This window comes from Lactuca virosa, chromosome 1 (genome assembly GCF_052849685.1).
Source record: "Lactuca virosa cultivar CGN04683 chromosome 1, Lactuca_virosa_CGN04683_v6, whole genome shotgun sequence".
NCBI lineage: Eukaryota > Viridiplantae > Streptophyta > Magnoliopsida > Asterales > Asteraceae > Lactuca > Lactuca virosa.
Window position 1 is genome coordinate 10,369,590 of NC_136426.1, and position 411 is coordinate 10,370,000.

Consider the following 411-nt stretch of genomic DNA (forward strand, 5'->3'; position numbering starts at 1 on the left):
TCCTTAAAAAAACCCTAAAAGTCATAAAAATGCGTAAAAAAAATACTTACAGATCACAAAACTTTTCTTTTGACTTTATATTCCTAAAAATCACAACTTTTATATAATTTCGCTAAAATTATTTTAAAAAAAACACCAATATTTATATATATATATATATATATATATATATATATATATATATATATATATATATATATATATATATATATATATTCTATTTTTTCATTTTTTTCTGCGAATTTATAATAAATGCTGCGATTTTTTAAGAGTATAAAGTCAAAAAAATATTTGAGATCTCTATGTATTTTTTTAATGCATATTTAGGATTTTTAGGGCTTTTTTACTTTTCCATATAACCCTAATATATATATATATATATATATATATATATATATATATATATATATA